This window comes from Delphinus delphis, chromosome 2 (genome assembly GCF_949987515.2).
Source record: "Delphinus delphis chromosome 2, mDelDel1.2, whole genome shotgun sequence".
Taxonomy (NCBI): domain Eukaryota; kingdom Metazoa; phylum Chordata; class Mammalia; order Artiodactyla; family Delphinidae; genus Delphinus; species Delphinus delphis.
The window spans coordinates 74,088,742-74,108,293 of NC_082684.1; the positions used below are offsets into that span (position 1 = coordinate 74,088,742).

At 44.9% G+C, this 19,552-nt stretch overlaps 1 long non-coding RNA gene across 1 annotated transcript in view; it reads left to right on the plus strand.

The window, feature by feature from the left end:
- The window catches only part of LOC138413995 (uncharacterized), a 27,868-nt gene extending 9,287 nt beyond the window's left edge, over positions 1-18,581 (plus strand). The window contains exon 3 of the long non-coding RNA XR_011246362.1: positions 16,440-18,581. This is a non-coding gene — a long non-coding RNA (uncharacterized lncRNA). The remainder of the gene's footprint in view (positions 1-16,439) is intronic.
- The last annotated feature ends 971 nt before the right edge of the window (positions 18,582-19,552 follow it).

Genomic DNA, 19,552 nt, shown 5'->3' on the forward strand with positions numbered 1-19,552 from the left:
TTTTATTATTCCCATATGTATTTAAGCCTATTTCTGGATTCTGTTTCATTCCATTGCTTTGTCTATTTGTTCCCATGTCAGGATTTTAATAGATACTGCAAAGAGGAAAAAGGAAAGTGGAAAAAGTTTTATAAAATAATTTCAAATAGAATAGCATGTCAATTCAGAGGAGGGAGAGAGTGTTTTTAGTTGGGGTGGTCTGGAAAAGCTTCATGAAAGAGGGACATCTAAGACAAAGCTTGGACAATGAGTGACATTAGTCAAAGGGAATAAAGAGCTGAGGCATGGAGTCAGGAGGTGGTGAACATTTGTGCAGATGCCCGGTGTATCTCTGCAAAGGAGCCCATACTCCACCACTTGTGTTTTTATGCACGCATGTCTTGAATACGTCAAGAACATACAGACATTTTTGTATTACTTTTTCCAGGTATTTTGAAGATATATTTTTTAATCATAATAGCTACAAGTGGAGTACCTACTGTTTGCTAGGGATATCTATATCGATTCTGATTTTCATCACAATGAACAAAGTTGATAGTTATTCCCATTTTAGGAATGAGGAAAACCCTCAAACAGGTTAAATAACAGCTCATAAGTGGCTGCACTGATATTCAAATCCATGGCCAACAAGTTAAAGAACAAAACAAAACAAAACCAGAGTAGAAAACATCACAGATTATCACTCATGTTTAGGGTGTTTGGAGCAGGCGCTGTCCCTTCTGCGACCATGTCACCTGGGATTCCTTTACCTTTTCTTTTTTTAAATATTTATTTATTTTCTTTATTTTTTGGCTGTGTCGGTCAACTGCAACTAAGGTTGCAGCACGCGGGATCTTCGTTGAGGCATGTGGGATCTTTCGTTGCTGTGCATGGTCTCTTCATTGCAGCACTCGGGCTTCTCTCTTGTTGTGATGTGCGGGCTCCAGGGCGCGTGGGCTCTATAGTTTGTGGCACGCGGGCTCTCTCGTTGAAGCACGCGAGCTCAATAGTTGTGGCGTGGGCTTAGTTGCCCCGCGGCATGTGGGATCTTAGTTACCTCAACAGGGATCAAACCCACATCCCCTGCATTGGAAGGCAGATTCTTTACTACTGGACCACCAGGGAAGTCCCCCTTTACCTTTTTTAAGAAAAATTTTTTTTAGAGTTTGGTCTAGGAGAGAAACTTTTTTTGTCTTTTTTTTTGTCTTCACTGCATGGCTTGTGGATCTTAGTTCCCCAGCTAGGGATCAAACCCATGCCCCTTGCGGTGGAAGCGTGGAGTCCTAACCACTGGAATGCCAGGGACTTCCTGGAAAGAATTATTTTTTTAAAAATATTTTATCGAAGTATAGTTGACTTACAATGTTGTGTTAGTTTCAGTCTCTTTATCCTCTTTGTGCGCATCAGCTGAATTCCAGTGTGCGTGGCCCTTGGCCAATGACTGTTGGAGACGGGGATGTACACACTCCAGCTCTATTGCCCTCTCATTGGGATGATTCTGACTGCAAGTCATTGTGACCCACAGTGCCCCCCAAGCCCTCTGTGGGAATGAGTCAGAATTATCCTCCGTGTGACTTGGCTTGATATAGGACCCTTACTCGGCCCCTTCCTGGTGCAAGTTCCTCATTCCTCTCTTTCCCCTGGAAATATTTCCTAATAAATTACTTTCACATGCATCTTCCTCTAAGGCAGTATTGTTTCAAGAAACTTTTGTTTCAGTTATGTGGAGGGGTGTGTGTGTGTGTGTGTGTGTATGTGTGTATGTGTCTGTCTGTCTCTCTGTGTATTGGGTTACCATATAACGTGCATTTCTTACTATGAAGCTAAAAAGTTTGAAAGCCACTGTCCTTTACCACATTAAACTGTCTTTCTATTTGTGTATGGTTCATAGAGCTGGAAAGTCTCCTGGACGTCCCAGGATCAGAACTACAGATCAGATTCTAGGTCTTATTGCCTGTTTGAGCACAGCGACTTAAAATATACTGGATAAAAAATATCTTAGTCACGTGTCTAGAGAATGCCATCAACTTTGACACAACTGGCTAAGCTGTTCTTTGAACTTCTTTGGGCAGTCAAGCCTGCCAATTAGCTTTCAAAGTCCAGATTTCCCTTTGCTAAGGTTGATAAATGTGGTATAAAGGTCATGATGGTTGATTATTAATTTTTTGTGGACCAGCAGAAGCAGGAAGACCAAGTTTGTCTTGTAGCAGAGTCAGATGGTGTGCCTGACCACGTGGCAGGGTTGCCATCCCAGAACCCTGGCCCTAGGTTTGGCTTAGATGGGGAGAGTGGGGTGTTCAGAACTGCTCTGCATTTACCCCCAAAGACAGTGCAGTTAAAAAGGAAAGAGAGCACAACACACACTCGCTAACAACCAATGAAACCTAGCTAAGAGGTCAGGCAAGTCTCTGTCGGTCAGATCTGCAGGAATCCTGGGGCAGGCCTGGCTGCAGGGATCCACTGGAGGCCATGAGTGGAAGGCAGAGAGCACCGATACCCAAAGTACAGTGGCAATGAGTTCTGGAAGGCAGGGCAGGGGAGAGGGCAAGACACCCATCTTCCCAGGAAACCCTTTCAAGCCCTGCCATCATCGTGTCAGCTGAAGATCCTTATTTGTCAGTACATATGATGTAAGATTGGTTCCATATTTAGAAAACAACAAAAATATGTTGAAAACCCAATGGCATGATTAAGGAAAAAGGAGGCAACCTCAGCTTGTCAAGTTTAGGATGAAGACTGCTGTGAGTTAAGAAGAATTCATAGGGTCTCTAGTGTTGTCCCAGGGAAGAGCTGTGCTTTCTGGTCGACGTGAGACTCTGGTTACCCCGAAGGTGTGCTGCAGTGTGGGGAGTGGTTGCTCTCAGCACGGTCAAGGTCTGGTTGGAGGACCCTCAGATCTCTCCTGATTCCAAACTCACTCCGCTGCCTTCTGATTATCACTCCAGGTAGGAGGTACGGATCACTGACAACTTTTTCTTATCACGGCAAGGGCTTCTTCCCTACCAAGACTGAGTCCGTTGGCTTTTGAGACTAAATCCATTTCATGTGTGTTTGGGGTATGAGCGTCAGTACCACATCCCCTTGAGGTGTTGACTCTCCAAGTTCCTGGCTGACCCGTCTGAGAGCCACGTGGGGCTCAGGACCCTGTGGGACTTAGCCCGAAGCGGGCAGTCAGATCTCACAGGCTCCAAGACCATGGAGGAGTGCCAGCTCCTGCCTCGTCCTGTCTGAGCTGAGACCCCGGGGTTCGGCAGTACATGCTGATTCCTGACTGGAAGTAGCAAACCTGGACTGTTGGCGAGACTCTGAAGTCTAGCACGAAAGGGGTGTTCACATGGGGGTGGGTGAGAGAGACCTTTGACTCTTGGTAGCAGAGCAGGAGCGGAAGGAAGATGGGGTGGGGTGGGGGTCAGTTTTGTCCTCAGTTTCTGTCTGGCCTGCCGTTCCTAGAAAGTTAGGTGAGAAAGAAGTCTTTGGGCTCTGTCTCCAGGGGAAACTCTGCTCAATTTCAGTGGTGATGAACTTCTCCCTTATTCAGGCTTCTCTGTCAGATGTCCAGGGTGGGGTGGGTGGCTCCTATGAGGCCCAGTACGGGGTGATGTGGGGAGATCCTTGTCTCGTAGCACACAAGTAGTCAATGTTTTATTTATTTATTTAGGGCTGTGCTGGGTCTTCGTCGCTACGAGTGGGCTTTCTCTGGTTGCAGCGAGCGGGCGCTACTCTTCATTGCGGTGCACGGGCTTCTCATTGCAGTGGCTTCTCTTGTTGCCGAGCATGGGCTCTAGGTGCACAGGCTTCAGTAGTTGCAGCACACGGGCTCAGTAGTTGCGGCGTGCGATCTCTAGAGCACAGGCTCCGTAGTTGTGGCACACTGGCTTGGTTGCTCCATGGCATGTGGGATCTTCCCGGACCAGGTCTCGAACCCGTGTCCCCAGCATTGGCAGGCGGATTCTTAACTATCCAGTACTTTCAAATAAACCTTACACTGTAATTGTTGCAAGGATACACCATTTTTTTTCCCCACCAAAGCAGATTCTAATTAATCAACAGTATGCTGATGAAGCATCTGTAGGAGAAGCGCTGGGCTGAACACTGTAGTAGATTAAAGATTTACAGCATAAACAGTCCTTGCGCTCAAGGAATTTACAATCTAGCTGCAGAGATCGGACATGTCAATGAAACACCTAGAAAACAACAGTTTAAAAAAGTACTCAGCTAAGTGTTATTTGCATCTCCTTTCCACCCTTTCCACTGCATCTGCCCCATGGGGAGGCTCTCCCTTGTCCCAGGTGGTGGAACCCTGGAGACAGTGGGCAGATAATAAGCATCTTCCCTCTGTGCCCCACCCCCTCCTCAGGCTGTGGGACTTAGTCTCCTATCTTCCCATTGAGCTTAGCACCCATGGCTGAGAGTAGGGTTTTGTGTGGAGATAATTCCAGAAAATGGACCCTGCAAAGGGGATCCAGCCCGGATGAAAATAGGTTTAATTCTTCGATCATCTTCTGTTAAAATTGGATGGATTAGGCTAGTTGAATGGTCAGAGGGACAATAAAAGGTCATCAGGAGACCCAGGTGGGGACTTCTTGGGGGCTCCTCTGGTTGTTTTGCCATGTTCTCTCACTATGCTTTAATACCCATATTCTTAAAATAAACATCCCCCCCTGCCCCACTTGTGCTAATGCTTGTGGGTGGAACCTTTTTTTTTTTTTTTTTTTGGCTGCACCCTGCAGCTTGTGGGATCTTAGTTCCCATTCAGGGATCCAACCCGGGGCCCCAGCAGTGAGAGTGCCGAGTCCTAACCACTGGGCCGCCGGGGAATTCCCCTGGGTGGAATCATTCGTGTATGATCCTTTGAATCAGACAGGTTCAAGAGAGTGACCAAAGCATTCCTGGGACCAGCTTCTGCTGTTGGGCCAGGCTTTCTCAACAAGGGTTCCAGGAGAGAAGGAAAGTTTATAGAATATTATGAGAGTGACTATTTTCTCAATTCTCCCAAGGACGGTACATAGCTGGTACCATTCCGGAAGCATAAGAGTTACAAGTTAATTCATTACATATAATAGATGCCTTAGGGCTTAGTTCTCTCATGGAACCCAGATTGAGAAGGGCTGCTCCAGGCCCACGTGCCAGGGTCTCAAGCAACACCTGAGCTCCCTCCTTTCCTTGGCCTGCCTTGGTTGCCACAACTGACCCATAACGGCTTCTTGAGTCATGAGTTTTGATGGTGTAGATTAAGTATAATTGGAGTTCGAAGGAGAGACCAGAGACCTGTGGGTGGTAGTATGCTGAGTTACAACGTTTTTAGATGTGCTAAGTTCCAGTATTGACCTACAGTAGGCAGTGAGCTGGGCGTGGGGAGCAGATCCTCAAACTTTGCTCTCTCCCTCCTTCCACACTGGGAGCTCCGGCAAGGCAGGGTGGCTCTGAATGGCCGTGCATTTGAATCATGATTTTCCTCTATAGTATGGAATTGGAAAACCTCCATTTAAAAAACACACTTTAGATCTGGTAAACAGTGATTTAAGTGGCAAAAATGAAGAGAGTATGCCTCTCCCATCTGACACATAAATCCAGAGCTTTTATGATTTGGCAAGAGGAGCCCAGGTGTTGAGTAAATCTGGAATTCTTCAGGATGGCCCAAGATTCTGGTTTCTCCCCTGCCTGGACCAGGCAGAGCCTAATTTTCTTGGACCCCTGAAGGCTGCTGGAATAACTCCATCTCTGCTTCTCTGCCACGACTGTGCACTGAATCCTGCTTGAAACCCCTGACTTTCTTCTTTCACTAGGGACCCTTTCTTTCTCCCCTGCTGGATCCAGGAAGGGTGAGAGGTAGCATTAAAACTTGCTGTGCTGCAGCCACAGCTCATGGGGCTATGTCTTTGTGTAAAGACCCATTGACTTAGGGTTTCTAGTGTCACCTATAGAACTATTCTTATTCTAGGTTAGGTCTCTCTGCTGTATGTTCTTATATACTTCTCTTTTGAAATACTTATCGTGCTACTGATGGCTGGTTTAACATTTGTTTTCCCTGATAGACTATGAGCTCCATGAGATCTGGAATGGAGCCTGTCTTGCCCACTGCGATATCCTTATTACCAAGTACAACAAAATCATCTTGGGCATTTCAAAGAGGGAATTTAAAACAGGGAATTGACTACACAGGAAATGCACAGAGGTGAGAAGCTGAATGCTACTACCACGAGGGCTTGAAGGACACAGGAGAGGGATGGTGTCACCAGAATCAGAGGCTGAGGCTGTCCCATGGCTGGGACTGGCAAGGGCCCTGGAGGGAAGGGCTGTCTGATGGGGAGCTGGAACCACTATAGGAAAATGATGCTCAAAACAGAGAGAGAGGGCCAGCAAAAAGAATCTGGCTTCTCCTTACTTCTCAACCTCCAGTCTCTTGCCAGTGCCTCCCACTGGCCATTCTTGCTGGAAGATAGCTGGCAAGGATAAACAGGAAACTGTTTTTAGGAGAAGGACAGGGAAGAGATCTGAGAGCAAACAGGCAATGACTGGTACAGTATGAACTAATAAGTATTTGTGGTTTGCATGAATGAATAGGCATAGAGACGTGCATTAAACATTGGCTGAACAATAAAGTTGTCACAACTCTCCCATTCTCAGCCTGTCAAAATAATTCCATACCTCACTTTTCTGCTACTAGTTGCCACAGATATCTTCTTGAGACGTGAGTTTGGACAATGTAAACGAAGTGTAATTGAAGTTCAAAGGAGAGACAAGAGCCCTGAGGCTGGCAACTTCATTCTGAAGCACTTGAATTTAAGTGTTTTTCTTCTGCCGGGAGAGCCAAAATACTAGTAAATATGTAGGCCATTTAACATTACCCAGTTTGAAATCCAGCCTAGTTTTCTTGAGCCTCAGATCTAAGGGCTGCAGGGATAGTGTGCCTCAGAATGACTCGAGGCACCATTTGCAAGGCAAAGACCTAGGGTTTCAGGTCACTGGTGCCTTTCTGGATGTAGAGAAGGCTGCAGTTCCTCAGTGTGTCCACGAGAGGGCCGCAGGGTCTCCCCTCGCAGAGTCCGGACTGAGCTGAGACTTGGTGCCCCATCCATGCCTTGGCTGCCCGTGGTGTCTACTCTTAGGTACTTCGTGTGTTGGAGTACATCTGGGGATGCAGAGGCTGCCCTGATTCCAGAGGGAGGAATTTCCTATTTACTTCCCTTATTTTCCCTTTCACTGGTTCATTTTATGTTTAATAACAGTTGATTTGAAAAATGTACAAGTGGGGAAATCGAAGTAGGCCTGTGGGGCGTGTGTGTGTGTGTGTGTGTGTGTGTGTGTGTGTGTGTGCGCGTGCGTGCGCACATGCACACAGACCCATATGTACATTTTGAAGGTGGGATATCAGGAAGTGGGGATAATTCTGGTTACCAATTCATGCTTGAACCTGCAGCTTAAGTATTATTTAATGTAGAAATTCAGAACTGGAAGAAGACCTTGGAAATAATTTAGCACCCCCCTCATTTATAGCTAAAGAAACCAACCAGCCTTTGCTGCTTGCAAGATGCCTGGAAGGTTCAGAATGCAGTTAGTAAGTAGAGCTATTAAGGGGTTCGTGGTAAGATTTTATTTCAATATTCCATCCTTGCTCCCCCTTTCTTGGGCCCAGCCTGAGCCTTGACAGCAGCACCAAAGCACAAAAAGGCATCTTCCAGTTTTCTATTAAAAATGCTTGGCTCTCAGTTTTTTGTTTTTTGTTTTTTTTGCGGTACGCGGGCCTCTCATTGTTGTGGCCTCTCCCGTTGCGGAGCACAGGCTCCGGACGTGCAGGCTCAGCGGCCATGGCTCACGGGCCTAGCCGCTCCACGGCATGTGGGATCTTCCCGGACTGGGGCACGAACCCATGTCCCCTGCATCGGCAGGCGGACTCTCAACCACCGCGCCACCAGGGAAAACCCGGCTCTCTGGTTTTAATCCCATCTTTTGTCTGTGGAGTCTTTCCAGACTCTATTGAACCAGAGGATAGAAAGATCTGACACGGTAGGAAAAATTTCCAGGAAGACGGTGGAGCGAGTAGAAACCCAGTCAAACTCCTAATCGCAAATTCTATCGAAATCAATCAGAAATTTTACTAAAGAATTTTCAGTAGCAGAGCAGACATCAGTCACTAAGGTAACTTAAGGGAGAATGCAGTAAACTGGAAAAATTAATGTGGACTCCCTGAAAAAGTTTCATTACTCCAAAAAGATCAAAGAGTGTACAGAAAACTTCTTAAAAATTAATTCTGCAAAAGAGCAACTGCAGGAAACCACGCAGAGAATTCAGAAACTGGTTGGAGTTTTTTTGGAGTTTTTTTCAAAGAAATGAAATGGACTCTACATCTTCTCAAGGGAGTGAAGGTCAGAATGAAAAAGAATGAAGGTAAAGAGATCATTGCAGAAGACAGACTGAAAATACTGTTTCAGCTGCACACAGCAGAAATGGCACTTAAATAAGTAAAAAGAAAACCTGAGCAATATAACCAGAATTTGAAGAAGCTGAGAAATGAAACATTTCGGGAAGGCAGATCTGGGGTGTAGAGTTCAGCATTGCAATTTCTGAATGGTTAGGCTTCCTGAATAAGCAATCAAAATCAAAGGCACGAAATCAATAATTAAAGATGCAATAATACATTCTCCCAGAACCAGTAAGAGATTGGATCTGAAATAGAGGAGTCATATGGTCTAATAGAACACGTATGAACATTTGAAGAGTGACTTCAATTTACACGACAGTTCTCCTGTTGCAAGGACCGTATGGTTTTTATCCTTCATTTTGTTAATCCCACTCATACATCTTTTCTTTTGATCTTCACAACAACTGTGTGAGGTGGACAGATACTATTAATCGCTCATTTTACTGATAGAAAATAACCTCCGAGTGGCTAAATGATTTGCTCGAGGGATAGGACTAGTAAGTGAGGAGCCCTAGGTCAGGTCCAGGTCTTGCTCTCCAAAGTGTGAGGGTCTTATACACATTTTAAACAATATGGAAAACACATCTGCGGTAACAAACAAAAAGAGAAGAGTACTTTTAAAAGCATGAAAATTAGAAAGACTATTGCCTTTTCTAGTAACAAAAAAAGAGCTGGGTGGATATGGAACGTTAGCACCAAGAATGAGAAAGAGAGAGAGAGAGATTGTTCGTTCTTGACCTTGACAAACTGCCCTTCGTGTGGGATGCAACAAAGAGTCATAAGCTCTTCAAGGTCTTAGAAATCTAACCAGTCACTCACCTTATTCCACTTGGCTCTAGGGACTGCTTCTAACAGAAGTCTGCGTTAAACACAGGAACCTAAGTAGATATGGTGGCAATTGACGCACCTACATTGACACATCATCGCCTAGAACCAAAAACTACTCTAAAAAAATAAAATCTGGGCTTCTCTGGTGGCGCAGTGGTTGAGAGGCCACCTGCCGATGCAGGGGATGCGGGTTCGTGCCCCGGTCTGGGAGGATCTCGCATGCCACGGAGCGGCTGGGCCCGTGAGCCATGGCTGCTGAGCCTGCGTGTCCAGAGCCTGTGCTCCGCAAGGGGAGAGGCCACAACAGTGAGAGGCCCACATACCACACACACACACACACAAAATAAAAGAAAATAAAATCTATTAATTATCCCCCCACCTGCAACTGTAGACTTGTGTATGTTGCGTAAGGAAGTATGTGCAACTGCGTACTGCTGTGTTTTGTGGAGACAAGCAGCGCTGTCTGGAGTGTGACTCTGACTCTGGACCCCTCTCTCTGAGTTGCCTGGCAGTGAGCCAGCTCTCAGACTCACTGTCCCACAGGACTCGAAGTCTCCAAGGTCTGGAAACTGTCGAGGCATCCCAGAGAATCCCCCTAGGCAGTGGGCACCTAAGATAAGAACCACTTTGTGTACATAAATCCCCAGGTGAGGCCACTTTCATACACATCTCATAAAACAGAAGCGTCCCAGGGGTGCGTCCGAGCCTTCTGCGGCTCTTCTCCGTAGCACTTGCCTTTCACTTGCCCCAGCACACCTCTCCGCAGAACACAGCCCCGCTGACCCTGCTCCCCTTGAGTCCCACCCGCACCAGGGGACACTGGTGGGTGTCCATCCTGAGCCCTTTACAGAACAGCTGTGCTGTCTTAGTTCAGATCCTGAGGAAATACATGATTTCTGTAGATAAAGGGACAAACTCTCTCCTGTGACTTGCGGTATGGAAGTCCATTTCAGCTAGCAGAGGAGAATTTACTGTTTCATCTCATAACACATATGTTTTAGTTATTCCCACTACCAAACTGAACAAAGCCCTAGAGTTAAAGTAGAACGAGGATTTTCTGAAGACCTTGTATAATAAGTGAAGTGAAATATTAAGTGAAGTGAGTCAGACAGAGAAAGACAAATATCGTATGATATCACTTACATGTGGAATCTAAAAAAACAATATAAATGAACTTATTTAAAAAACAGAAATAGACTTGCAGACATAGAAAACAAACTTATGGTTACCAAAGGGGATAGCGGGGGTTGTGGGGGAGATAAATTAGGAGCTTGGGATTAACATGTACACACTACTGTATATAAACTAGATAAACAGCAAGGACCTACTGTATAGCACAGGGAACTGTATTCGATATGTTGTAATAACCTATAGTGGAAAAGAATCTGAGAAAGAATATATATATACATAATATATAAATACATACATATATATAACTGAATCTTTTGCTGTACACCTGAAGCTAACACAACATTGTAAATTAATTATACTTAAATTAAAAAATGGTTAAAAAATAAAGTAGCACAAGGATTTTCTGAAGACCTGTGTAAGTTCCAGCCATATCGCTCCATTCACAGAATCTGAAAGACAGCTAATTACTTTTCTTACTATTTTCAATGAGAAAAATTTCTTAGATTTCTTTCTCCTCAGGTCTCCTGAATAATGGGGGTGTATTTTCTCTCCAGTGGCATGGAGAAGGCCCCTCTTCTGCTGACTTTATTGATCGGGTTTGAGCAAATGGTAGTGGTTTGTTTGAAGTAGATTTTTGTATGTGTTTGTTTGAGGTAAAATTCACGCCAAGAGACAGGTGAAATAGTCCTCTGGGTTCTCGCTGTGACCAAGAAGGTTTTATCTTTTTTTATTCCCCTTTCTTTCCTTTGGGAATGAAAATAACACTGAAAAATCTTAGTTGGCTTTGTAGTTGGTCCAATTATTGGAGTTCAAACAAATCTCATCAATGACATTACTGGGTTTAATATAACTCCATTTATATGATGACAAGGACCAGTTGTATTTAAAAAACATTTATTTTTGATGAAAACATAAATACTTCTTAAAGCACTCTGACTTTCTTTTTTCTGGTGACTACTACCTGAAAATATCTCTGAATACTGTCCGTAAGGGAAAATATTTTGGAAAAAGTGAAAAATTATGTGAGAAGGTATAGAAATCACATGCAAATTAAAAAGAACCAAAATATATAACCAGTATGTGTGTGTGTATGTTTGTGTATCTATATATAGATATACACACACATATAACTATATGTATATATAATATGCCATATACTTTCTTCCTTCTGCTCTGCAATGGAGAATATTATTCTTGTCTTGTATACTCAGGAACACAATTAGTAATGACATATTTCTAATGATCCCCTAGAAATCTTGATAAGGTTGACTAAGGGTAGGAACCTGTAATTAAGCTTTGTGTTGGTGGCACGAAATAAAGAAGGTGGCACAGGAAGCTGAGGGCAGGATCCACTATCTCTTTCTCTACGCTGTGATTCTATGCGGTTCTTGCAAAGTCACCCTTAGGCTGATGACAGTAGTGACAAGGATGTTGAACCTGGAGATGAATCAGAATGAGGCCTAGAGACTGAAATATCAAGAGCTCTGCACCCAGTAGAACATGGAGGAAAATGCCAGTCAAACCTTTCTTTTTCTTTTTTCAACTTCCCCACATTAAAAAAAATTATTTTTTTAAGTGTTTTTCTGGGAGGAATGATTAGAATGTCCAGGGTGGAAATGGGGAGAGAAAAGTGGTAAAAAAAAGCATTTACTATAAAGGGAAATGCAGAAAAAAACCCACCAAAACATGGAATTGCTCTGTGGTTGGTGGAGTTCTTCCAGCTCTATCTATGAAAAAGACAATGGACAGTTGGGGATTCTCCTTCCGGACAATTATTACTGTGCTACTACTGTGATCAGAAGCATTGCCGCTGTGGATGCCTTTGAAGAGAGTTATTATTGAGAATCATTTGTAATGGGATTTTACTTCTAGTTATGGAAAACTTGATAACCAAATTTATAATCCAAATGATTAAAAAGCCCAAGAAATCTTTAATGGCAGAATTTGTTAAATGATGTATTAATCATAAATACCAGTATCTTTCTAACGCATGTGCTTCGCTTGGACATATTGAATGTGTAACCTGTGATCTATCTGGACTGAAATAGGCCGTGTTAAGACAGCATTCTGGAAGAGACTTTTTTCTCCTGCCCACTACTAACCTGAAGTTTTACTGTAGTCATGTCTAGAAGATATTCAACAAAATTTCTTAGATTGATTGCAAGCATAATTCAACATTTATTAATCTGTTAGTGGGGAAATTAAGGAGTGGGCTGGTCCAGAAAGGGTATGAAAATGGAGGGTTTTAGAGTTGGCAAACAACGTTTATGTAAGCAGCTAGTTTAAAGAACTATGAAAGGTCGCAGTTTCATTTCGAAGGTCACCACAATATCTAGTCTGCATTGTTTGTTGGAAAGGAAGCCCACACAGGATGGCCTGAGATGACAGGCATGCAGACTCCCAGGCCCGGTGAAAGTAACACATCTCAGAAGCAAATGACAAGGGGCTGCAGTATGGCCAGTAATGGAAAAGCAAGATTTGACCCCCAAGTTACATTAGGGCTAATAACCAGCAGGCATGAATGGCATTGAGCCTCCAGGGGAGCCACCAGGTAACCAGGTCAGAATTTTGAGCTGCCTGAAGCCAGTGGTTTTTCTCAAATGCAGACAAGTATGTCCATTTCTTAATTTTGGGACACTTTTTTTTTTTTAACTCCTTTTGACAAAAGGCTTTTTTTTTGGATGTTGGGGGTAGGAGTTTATTAATTAATTTATTTATTTTTGCTGTGTTGGGTCTTTGTTTCCGTGCGAGGGCTTTCTCTAGTTGTGGCAAGCGGGGGCCACTCTTCATCGCGGTGCGCGGGCCTCTCACTGTCGCGGCCTCTCCTGTTGCGGAGCACAGGCTCCAGATGCACAGGCTCAGTAGTTGTGGCTCACGGGCCTAGTTGCTCCGCGGCATGCGGGATCCTCCCAGACCAGGGCTCGAACCCGTGTCCCCTGCATTAGCAGGCAGATTCTCAATCACTGCGCCACCAGGGAAGGCCCGACAAAAGGCTTTTTGACTTGAAACTGATTGAGAATGACTAAAACAAAATAGCTTGGATTCTGTTTCAACCTGCACGGGTCTGACACCACCCGGTGTACTGCAATCCAATTGTGATACTAACCCCCTGGAGTTACTGCAGACCACAAGCAGGTGGGAACTCAGTCCTCCAGAAGACGGCCCCCACTTCAGATGCCAGGCATACTTCGGGGGTTCCCAGGTCACCCACACTTTTGACCAACAGGCTACAAATCCAGGAGGTTCCCATGACCCCCTCAGTTTTGTTAGTTCTCTGGAATGACTCATGGAACTCAGGAAAGCACTATCTGATGATAATTTTATTATAAAGGATACAGATCAGGACCAGTCAAATGAAAGACGCATGGGACAAGGTCTGGGAGGCCCCCGAACGTCAAGTTCCCCTGCCATCTCCAGGGGAATCAGGACAGGTCACCCTCCTGGCACATTGATGTGTTCACCAACCAGGACGCTCCCCTGAGCTTCAGTGTTCAGCTTTTATTGGGGCTTCATTACAGAGATATGACTGATTAAATCGCTGACCAGGTGACTGAATGCAGTCATCAGTCCTGTTCCCCACCCGGGGATAGGGCTGGGCTGGTCGCACATCATTTAAAGACCTAACCTTCTAATCGGGTGGTTGGTCTTTTGGGTGACCAGCCCCCATCCTGGAAACCCCCTGAGTCATTTAGGAGACCCCCTGAGTATCTTACTAATATAAACTCAGGTATGGTCCAGGGGCTCAGGAATAACTGTATCACTTGGGGAATTCCAAGGGTTTTAGAAGCTCTGCGCCAGGAACCTGGGACAAAGGCCAGACAAATTCTTCATTATACCATAGCATGGGAATATAGGTAAGGTTAGCATGTTTTGACATAACTTTAAATGTCCTATAGGGGATTCTGATACATTTCCCAAAATGGAACCAGAATGATCTTTTCAAGCCAATATCTAGTCATGTCAGCCCCTGCTTGAAACACTTCAGGGGCCTCTTAACGATCTTAGAATAGAGAGTAAAATCCTTAACCAGGTCTCTGAGGTCCTGTGTGCTCTGCCCCCGCCGTCCTCATGGCCAGCCTCGGCTACCACACCCCTCTCCCTTGCTCTTAGGACCTGGCATTTTAGTTTCTTGAATGTAGATTGATTGTTCGGTCTAATTATTCTGCTGGAAAGTTATAGGAAACAGACACAGAGAATTAAGTAAATCTTACCTGAGCACACACAGCTAGTTAGTAAAACAGTGGAATTAGAATACCAAACTCCTGACCTCATAGTTAATGGTCCTTTCTAGTCTACCCCTGAATTGGTTCATATTTGTGAGCAAATGAGTAGAAAATCGTGTTGACGATCTTTCTACCTAACAAAGTGTGTGGAACCACAGCAAACATTTTCCTATTAGTTTCACCTCATTAGATTCTTGGACTGCAGGAATGGGAAGAACCAATTAATAGCAACTTTTCTTAACTGTCCCCTTCAGAGGTTCTGAGCAAAGAGACAAAAACCCAGCTCACCCCAGAGCTCCAATTAAAGGGAACTTGACTGCATACCCAGATGTTAAAATTGTTGCCAATCACCCCAAGTTTCCTCTTCAGTGTCCACTTTGTGAAAAGTGGCTGGTGAATTCATCCATACCAGACACTGATAGGTTCATACCTTCAGTTTTTATTAAAATCAGTGCGAAAAAGACCTCGGTTTACCCACCTGAGATAAGAAAGGGTTCTAAAACTATCTTTTTATGAATGACTTGTTTATGGACACCCAAAAGGTTCCATAAAAGATGAAATACAGATATAATTTAGGGAAGATGGGAGATGAAGTTTAGGGTTTTATGAGATTAAAAAAAAGGATGCAGAGAAAGTTTCCAGCTTTTCTAGTAGATCAGATGGATGACTGAGGTCTCGATCATCTTGATCTATCACCAGCAGTCTTCATGTTGAAATGAATAAAATAGAAATGATTAACCCAAAAATAGGCAGGTCATCTGACCAAGAGGAAGAATAACCATCTGCCGAGAGGACCTGTCCTACTAAATCTTCTGCATCTCCTCTAAGGTTTAAAGATATTCGTCTTTCTCATCAAGCTTCTCCGGTGTCCTTGCTCAAGCCTTCCTGCCATAGACACCTGCCTCCTTATTCCACATTCACACAAATCTACCAGTACCGTGTTTCATGACTTAGATGGGTTTTTCCCTTTTTAATGAGGATGCACTCAGGATGAGATCTGCAACAGCAGCAGTTTTAGAATTAATCATTCTCCTTGTTTGTTTTTAAAGCCCAAGTTAATAACTCCTTCAAAATAAATCTCAAAATTGAGTAAACCAATTATAATCAAAATTCTGGTGCATAGCTTTGCACATCACAAACCGCTGCCTTCCCCAGGTGTGCTTCTTAATCATTATATATTGTTTTCTCAATCTGTTCATGTCACTAATAGAGGCAGATGGAAAAGCAGCTTAGCTCTTTGTCCTTTTCCTCTGTTGGCTCCTGCATTAGTTGTCTTCTTTTTGCCCCTTCAGACCCACTTTCCACCCATCCACTCCCAGCCAGGGAGGCTGGCGCATATGGACGTTATCAACATACTCTGATGCCTCCAGCTTCCGGTTGGGATCGGCTGGTGGAAAGCATCAGCAGGACATGGAGATGGAGGACTCGGAGGAAGGTGCAGGTGTTTACTGCACCGGTTTGTGCCCTTCCGGTTCAAGAGGGACACCTGCATCCCACTTCCCATGGGTGGCCCTTTTCTTGTAGCTACTCTCTGGGTGCCCCAGAGCTCCCTTTCTGAGACTCTTCAAGCCAGAGGTGGTATCCATTGCAGTATCCATTGTTGGTTACTGCAAAATTCAAAAATTCCAAATTCAAATCCAAACATTCTTCCAAACCGGGAGTTCTCCAGTGTATGATCTCCTCCAAAAGGGAGAGTCACACACGAAAAAGACAAATACAAGACTTGAATGTAGACTAGAGATAGCTAGTGGTTGAACCTTGGGTGTCTCTAGCAACGCCTTTAGGGCACACAGGGTGGTTCTTAGTCTGTAAAGTGAGTGGGATAGGCCACATTTACAAAGTACTTTTCTCTATAGGAGGAGAAGGGGAGAAGGTCCTATTTGTCCCTGCTTGCTGCCCTGATGGGCAGGGTTTCCTCCACGTGGGACAGAGCCTGGCTCTGGCTGTCTCTCCTACGCAAAGGATCAGGTAAGTGAGATGCGGGGGGCCTGGAGAGATGGGAGTGTTGTGCTCGTGCGGACACAGCTGAAGTTCCTTCCCTCGCCTGAAGGGGTCAGCAAAGGCCCAGGAAGGGTAGACACATCTTGCCTCCCAGGAGAGAGAAAATTCCTGATAGGCCATTAGTTCCCAAGGGATAGGCCCTAACTAGCCACTGTGTGATTTCTCTGCTTGGGTGTGGACCGATCCTCCCACAGGGCTCCCCTAACTGCGTGGAGATGCTGGCACTGGCCCTAGCTGTTTAAGAACGGGTATCTACGTGGGATACAGGAACGGGAGTGGGCCCGAGGGCCCAGATTGAGGGGGGCCACCAGGGTGTAGAATCCCCCAGCTCATCTCTCTTGGACACTTTCCCTGGGTTGTCTGTGCCCCATCCAAAGCCCGTAATCAAGCCATCAAAACTAATAGTATGATCTCCACATTAAATGAAATTGTGGATGAAGAATGGGGATGGAGGAAACCGACTAATGGTTCTAATGTTTTTCTCCCAACCTTTCACTTCTCAGTAAAGTGCAGTCATCTGACTCCTTGTTTGTGTGCTAAGGAAATGATGAGTCCTCTGAGAAGCTCTTAGCAATAATCATTTTCTTCCTTGTTCCCTCATGTCTATTGGGTAGGTTCAGGCAGGAGAAACCATGGCAGAGATGGGCAGTAAGTCACAGTCTGCCCCTTCGGGGAGCTTCTAGCTTCCCACCAGTTTCACTGCTTGCCATATGTGTAATAGTCAATAATATTTATTTTTTAGTTACAAGAGTATGACAAGAATACTCTTTTCTTTTGGCCACGCCGTGCAGCTTGTGGGATCTCAGTTCCCCGACCAGGGATCAAACCAGGGCCCATGGCAGTGAAATCGTGGAGTCCTAAGCACTGGGCCGCTAGGAAGTTCCCCAAGAATACACTCTTATTAAAAAACAGAGGGAAAACAAAAAACTTCTTTTTACTTGACTCCTCTAGTCTATTCCCTTCCTCAGAAGTATCCATCATTGTTGATTTGGGAAATTTCCTTCTGTATATACGTCGTGGTTTGAAAATACATCCACAATTATTTGATACTATTCTTCAAAAGGTGAAGACTAATCCCGCACACCTTAAGTGTAGGAGGTACTTCGTGACTTGCTTTCAAAGCATAGAGTGAGGCAGAAGTGGTGGTTTGTGGTGTCTGAGATTAGGACCGGAATGGTGTTTAGTCTTTCTCCTCTTTCTTGCTCTCTGGGACCACCTGCTCTGGGGGGAAGCCAGCTGCCATGTTGCGAGGATGCTCAAGTAGCCCTAAGGAGAGGCCCATGTGGTGGGGAACTGAGGCCTCCTGCCAACAGCCATGTGACTGAGCCGTAAAGAAATTATTATAATATTAGGTTCTGCCTCTGGTGAGGGCACAGGTTCTCTTGAGTCAGGGTTCCCTGTTCGTGGGAATGAGCAGAGGACAGAGCACATAATCCCCAGGGACATTTTTCTGTTGACAAGGATACCTGAGGGTTTATACAACAGGTATATTTAGCTCCAGAGCTTGGGTTATGTGGTGGTTGCCTATATTTGCTGCCCAAATTACCCTTCAGGATTAGAAGATTTATTATCTCAGCTGCTGGGAGAAAGCCCTCAACAGTCAACCCCTTGAGGGATTTCTTTAGCTGAAGAGCGCCCTTCTTCCAGCAGCCCACATCCAGTGATCGATGAATGAGTGGAATGGAGCCCAGCCCTCTCACCCCAGCTCGGGAGAGCTCTGAAGGGTCATCCCATCTTCAGAACTCCCCGCAGGACTGACTGAGACGTTCCCTTGAGACTGCATTCAGCTAGACTTCATTCTTTGCCCAACCCTGCTTTCCTCTCCTCCTAAAAAACCTCCTACATGTTAATCTCCATCTCAGAATCAGAAACCCAAGCAGGGATAGTGGGTACCCAAGAGTGGTCTAAGAAAACAGATGATGAGACAGGATTTTAGAGCGGGATTACTGGCCACCCAACTGGCGTCACTGTTAGGAGTCGTTGCCTTTCAGGAATGAAATCGGCAAGTTTTTTTTTTAAAGAAAAATGTGTATCTTTCTGTGATATTTGACTTATCATGTCCATGTATCATATTGCTTTCATTTATAAATGGTTAATTGCAAATGTCTGAGATGTGGTGTTATAAGCCATTTAAGTTTTATTCTTTACATTTTTTGTTTTAAAAATGATTGAATGCTATTTAAGAATATCGAGAAATCAGGAAAAGAAGTGGGGAGAGGGTTAATATTTTGTTCCTGCCTTTGGGGCTTCAAATCATATGTCAATTAAATTCTAAAACTTCAGACAGTGCAGCCTGGTAAAGAATCAATTCGTGTGTCTTCACCTGGCAACTTCTCCAGCCCCCACTCACCACCTCAGCCTTCCCAGTAAGAGAAGCCACCTCCTGGTGGGTTCTGTGTGGGTATAAAAGGTGTGCGTGTGTATGTGTGTGTTGAGTGGTGTGGAGAGATAATGCCCTCTCCCCTGGGTTACACCCGGTCAAAGGGTACCACGTAGTGACTGACACAGCCTCCCCCATGTTACCACTCAGAGCAGCCCTGAGCCCTTCTGGTGGGGCATAAACCTGATTTGGGGCTGACAGGGTCAGGGCAGGTTCTGGCATCAGTGAGTCCTCTTTCCACCGCGACGGCCTCCTTCTCTCCCTCCACGATTCTCTCTCAGGGGCCACACCAGTGGTCCTGCCAGCTGGTCTTGGTCAGGGAAACCCCAGCTCCTCAGAGATACTGTAGGAAACTTGGCTGTCAAAGGGACTCAGCTTCCTTCCTCTCAGGGGTCCTGCTTCTGTGTAAATGTGTAGGAGCAGAGAGATATGTATGGGTTTGGATGCCTGAGAGCATCCAAGAACCACGTACAATATCATATTCCAGTGGGTATATCAGAGGAGGTTGATGGGACACCATTTGCCTACAGAGTCTGAATCCAGGCCCTCATTCAGGTTAATATCCTTTTACTGTTATAACAGTAATTC